The sequence below is a fragment of the Nuphar pumila genome, chromosome 1, assembly GCF_984573655.1.
Source record: "Nuphar pumila chromosome 1, dmNupPumi1.hap1.1, whole genome shotgun sequence".
Classification (NCBI taxonomy): domain Eukaryota; kingdom Viridiplantae; phylum Streptophyta; class Magnoliopsida; order Nymphaeales; family Nymphaeaceae; genus Nuphar; species Nuphar pumila.
Window position 1 is genome coordinate 100896718 of NC_143249.1, and position 5160 is coordinate 100901877.

A 5160-nucleotide genomic window follows, 5' to 3' on the forward strand; every position below is an offset into this window, starting at 1 on the left:
TGAAATTGGATTTTGAAAATCATATCCCATTCTTTAAATGAATTTAAGATAAGATTGAAAATATAATACATCCTTGACTATGGTCATTGAATGTATTATATAGTAATCTATATTTAAATTCAGGTGAAGAATAAAACATATTTTTGTGCTTCTATAGAGTTTAAATTGGAATTAAATCTCAATATACCCTGACTATGGCCATTGGTATATATTTTGAGCCAATTCTAAGTTAAACTCTAATAAAAGAAGGAAATATTTGAAAATATGATGATTTTTTGAAGAGGATTCAGTGTGGATCCAGTGTTATTTTATAAAAGATAAAAATCCTAAGTTTTGTTTACATCCTGACTATGGCCATTGATGTAAATCATCAACTTAGAATTAATTTACCTCTTACGAAATGGTGCACATGCCATTCATGTTTCACCATTGTGAGATTTTGAGAAATAAAGGCAAAAGCATGAAAAATAAGCAATTTATGGTATTCACAATGCTTATTCTATCTAAAGCTTTGAAATATAAATTCCTCATTTCTACCTAATTTATTACAACTTTGAATTGCAAATATCAAAGATTTCTAGTCCGAGAGAGAAATTCAAACTTTTTATATCCTCCTGAAAAAGAGAGTTAGCACAGGATATTGAATTTTTAACACACAGATGTTATATTTAAGAATTTGACATATATCTATGTAGGAAATGCACATATATGAAAAAAATACGTATATATATACATATATATAGGTATATATATATATATATATATATATATATATATATATATATATATATATGTATGTATATATATATATATAGAGAGAGAGATATACGTACATATATATATCCAAGCATGATATATATATATATATATGCTCACATCCAATATGTGTGACATAAATGAATGATACCCACTATGCTGAATGTGAAGGGACTGTGTGTAAAATACAATGTAAGCCATACACAGGGATTTTGAAAATACATCAATGCAACATTAGTTAATGTAAAAGACAATTAACCATCATGGATCAAAGCAACATCAATGTAGGGAATTGAAATTACAGTGGATGCTACGTGTAATGCTATGTGCAAGCAGTGGTGACAGTAGGGAATGAAGGATGTTAATAGGTTATACAACCAATATTAACCATGAGGTGGAGGCAACTGCAGGAGCTGATGTGGTTACACAGCAAGTGGCTGAAGCATTGCTGCAAGGATGATGATAGAGGTTGTGTACGAGTGACAGTGTGTAATGAAGCCATACTGTGCTGTAATGATGATGGTAAAAAAAAAAAAAGATTATCAATATATATAACATACAAGTGAAGTAAAAATGCACAGATGCAGTATTCAGGCACATTACAACAGATCTGCAGTGTTGTGGCAGTGTAGATGATGTGGAAATGTTGGAAACTAAACATGACAATTTACAGTGATTGGATGACTTATAGTAATTGGATGACTTACATTGATTTCTAATCAGACTTTACTTCTGATTTCATGGTAAACTGATTTCAATAACTTGAAGATATCTTCACAAAATATCAGTCGATCAATCTCAACGACAGTATAGCTGATAAAACTCCAACACATTGAATGATGGGTGACTGTATTGTGTTGTATATGGCCACAAAAATATTTTCAACAGCAAAACACAGACAAAACTAGAAAATCGAACAAGGCATGCATGCAACTAACTAGACAGGAATGACATTGCCTACCTGAAATCAAACGATTTCAATGTTGAAGACTGGAAGGATTCTTATCTGGAGTCCAGAAATTTCCATTATGAGGTAGGAGAATCTGTTGGTTAACCAGATTTAGAGGAGGGCACCTTTTTCTTCTTTTTGACAAATTCAAGAAATTCAGCAACTCGGCGAGCATATTTTGCTTTGCTTCAATATCTTTGCTGAAATCAACATTGGGTTCATAATCTAGAACCAAAGTTGGCACCTTTTGAATGCTAGCAGGCATATAGCCTCCTTCCAAATAAAATACATGATCTCTCATATCAGGATGCAGGGAGTTATCCATATGGAGTGGCAATTAACTAATTGATAGCACCCCATGATTTCCACTCTGAAAAGGGAACAAACAGCTCTTGTGCTTTTCATGCAAGTCATGCAGATAGTCCAGTGATACACCACCTTCTTCTGTTCTCAACATCATTCGCTTATGGCAGGTGTCAGGACTAGCTCTCAGATATATAAAACCATCAGGGATAAGTCCAGGAAGACAAGAAACAACATGATCAAACCATGAATCATAGATGCTGATCTCCATCTCATTCATCCAATTTGCTTTGTGCACAGCACGAACAAAAACCATTTAATCACTAAAAACACTTCATTCTATCAGGCACAACGGCTTAATTCCACCAGCAGACTCCCTTTCTTGAACAACTCTTGTCACAAAAACATTATTTTGGAAAATATAAGCATACCTCTGGGGTTCTGAATGGCTTGAAGAAACAGAACAACACGCTGCTTGATAAGGTCCAGGATACATCAACAAGCACAAGGAGACGAGCCACAAAGCTGCCCTGTAGATGCCTTCGGTTTCTGGGGCCTTTGGCAGAATGTTGAGAGTCTTGGATTTGCCGGATTGCAGTGGCCAGACTACAGTGATAAAGACCTTCACTTGATCCACCAGAGAAGGAAATCCTTCCTGTGATCGCCTTTCTTCTCCAACTCCGTTGGTCGAACTGGTGCAAAGGGCAATGGACCCATCTTAATTAAGCACACCTCAGTCCAAGTATACTTAGCGTGGACTTTGTTGGCAACCACTGAGGTTATGTTGTTGCGGGATTTCAGTGATACATCATGGCATGGGAGTTAGGAATATACTCAGCAGCAGAAGAACTAATGTTGTGATGAAGTGTATCTTAAAAGGTAAATTAACCTCTGATTTGCACAGCAACTTGATTTGGGGGATGGTGATTTTATCCCTTTTGAAACATCTACAAATATTTTTGCAAGGTCAATCTCTTGCTAAACCTGATTTTTTTACCAAATCCTTCAGTCACATATCAAAATGCACTATTCTTTGATATTTCCAAGATTTTCATCGATAATGGCTTCCATGCCTCCAATACCTCCAACAGGCTTCGGCAGATTGCGGGATTCTCAATGAATCTCAGCTTGAATCTGAGTTAATTCATGACTAGATTGCCGTGGCAAACAGACAAGCTATGAACATCCTTCCCCAATTGTAGGCATTATCCTGGAGTCACTTTAAGCTAATACGAAATGTTATCTAACTGAGAAAACATGCAGATATAACACGCTGAGCGAGGATATCACGAAACAATATAACCCTGCTACGCAATAAACACCACCGAAACATGAAAAAAACGCGAGAGCATGAAATTTATGTGACACCCTGATGCATGATGAGGATATATAGATGATGCTGGGACAGAAGATGAACACAAAAAAAAAAGGGATACAACAAGCAAGATCGACAATAAAAAAAAATGGACTACTGAGGGAAGGTGGCACACAAGAAAAGGGGTTATCCTAATGAGGTACCCCTATCAGGCTTACATTCACAGTGAAACATATAAGATGGTAAGGTTATCAACTAAGTACGAACAAAGATCAATGAATAAAGGAGGCTAACATCATTTATTAGATGATAAAATGCATTATACATAAGAGAAAATAAAGAAATAGTACAAGATTTAGCAGGAGATGGTGTTATGAATTTAGATATGCAGAGATTTGCATTTTCACAACTAAATAAATTGGATGGGATGAATCATATAACCGAAAACAAAGTGCTGTAACCACTCATTCTGTTGATATTGCACGAAGAGAAGAAAAAAAAATGCGATGATCAATAAAACAGGAGATCAAACATTACAGACTGATGTAAACGATAAATCAAACAGGGCAAATAAGAAACTAAAATTGAAAATGAAGAAAGAAGAATGGGGAATTGATCATATCAGCAGAAAATCAAATAACAATATGCCGGATCGATTGATACTCAAAATTTACTTGAATGTAAGGAAAATTTTTTTAAAAGAAAGAAAGTAAAATAGATGTCGGAGTTCGGATTGCTCCTTTACTGTAGCAACACCAGGTGGGTCAATCCTGCTATATGCAGATCGACCCTACCATTCGTGCCCTAAAAAAAATGAAACTTAAGCAAAATATTTCACAACAGATTTAAATGGGGAAGAAGGAGGGCATACCTTCATGGCATTTCTACTATAGGGTCGACTTCCCGTGATCGATGGGAAAAAAAAAAAGTTATGGTTAAGAAGAAAAGGAAAGGGGATCTCTGAAAAGAATCAGCAAGGGAAGATTTACTTACTTGTTCGGTATGAGAGATATCTGGAACTTCCTGCGATCCGGCTGAGAGACAGTCGGCTTCCTTCACTCGAGCCGAATGGAAAATCGAATAGGAAAGGGGAGGGGTGAAGGCGGTCTTGAAGGAGAAGATGTTGTGGTAGGGTGAAAACGGGTGAAGAAAAATGGATTTCTAGATGTCTTTTTAAGGGAAAACAAGAAGGCTCGAGAAGGGTGAGGTCGTTGAAGATGAGCGGTTGAGGCGAATGGCCATGGCGATCGATCGAGTCCGATGGTGAGGAGGCTTCCAGAAGGTTTTGGGGATGGAGGGCGCACATGGGATCGGCCATGGAGTTCTTCTGGATGGGAAGAGAAGGAGAAGGCGAGAGTTAGGGTTTTCAAAACCCTAACTCGACTCTTTAAACAAAAATAAAGTTTTTCCTAAAAGGAGCCTCTTTAAAAAGTCTTTTTCAAAAACGGGTTTCCAAAAACCATTTTTTTTGAAATTTTCTTCATTTATTTCAATATTTTTTTTTTATATTTTGGAATGAAAATCTAAAACTTTACGAGAAAACAAAGATAAAACCCTAATATTTTTATTTTTATTTTTTTGTATTTTTCTAAAAAATATTTACAAAAGTATTTTTCTGAGAATTTCCGACCATTTGGGGGAAATTTCTTCAAAAGAATGGGTTTGGACCCAGGTTTTGAGAAAATGTTCGAGTTTTGATACTCGAATCGAGAAATATAATGTGATGGATCCAAACGGATGTCGAATGGACTGTCCGAGCTATTTAAAGGCTATTTTTGGTATTTTCTATAATTTTAATTTAAAATTTGAACAAGGAAACTCAGATTTGGATCTGGAC

General features: G+C 35.8%; 1 pseudogene; it reads right to left on the reverse strand.

Moving 5' to 3' along the window:
• Window positions 1-1806: 1806 nt before the first annotated feature.
• On the reverse strand, window positions 1807-4200 carry LOC149849081 (uncharacterized; annotated as a pseudogene).
• Between the last annotated feature and the right edge of the window lie 960 nt (window positions 4201-5160).